Genomic DNA, 560 nt, shown 5'->3' on the forward strand with positions numbered 1-560 from the left:
CTTGTGATAGTTTGCTAAGAATGATGGTTTCCAGCGGCATCCATGTCCCTAAAAAGGACGCAAACTCATCCTTTTTTATGGCTGCATAGTATTCCATGGTGTATATGTGCCACATTTTCTTAATCCAGTCTGTCACTGATGGACATTTGGGTTGATTCCAAGTCTTTGCTATTGTGAATAGTGCCGCAATAAACATACGTGTGCATGTGTCTTTGTAGTAGCATAATTTATAATCCTTTGGGTATATACCCAGTAGTGGGATGGCTGGGTCATATGGTACATCTAGTTCTAGATCCTTGAGGAATCGCCATACTGTTTTCCATAATGGTTGAACTAGTTTACAATCCCAGCAACAGTGTAAAAGTGTTCCTATTTCTCCACATCCTCTCCAACACCTATTGTTTCCTGATTTTTTAATGATTGCCATTCTAACTGGTGTGAGATGGTATCTCATTGTGGTTTTGATTTGCATTTCTCTGATGGCCAGTGATGATGAGCATTTTTTCATGTGTCTGTTGGCTGTATGAATGTCTTCTTTTGAGAAATGTCTGTTCATATCC

This window comes from Piliocolobus tephrosceles, chromosome 2, assembly GCF_002776525.5.
Source record: "Piliocolobus tephrosceles isolate RC106 chromosome 2, ASM277652v3, whole genome shotgun sequence".
Classification (NCBI taxonomy): domain Eukaryota; kingdom Metazoa; phylum Chordata; class Mammalia; order Primates; family Cercopithecidae; genus Piliocolobus; species Piliocolobus tephrosceles.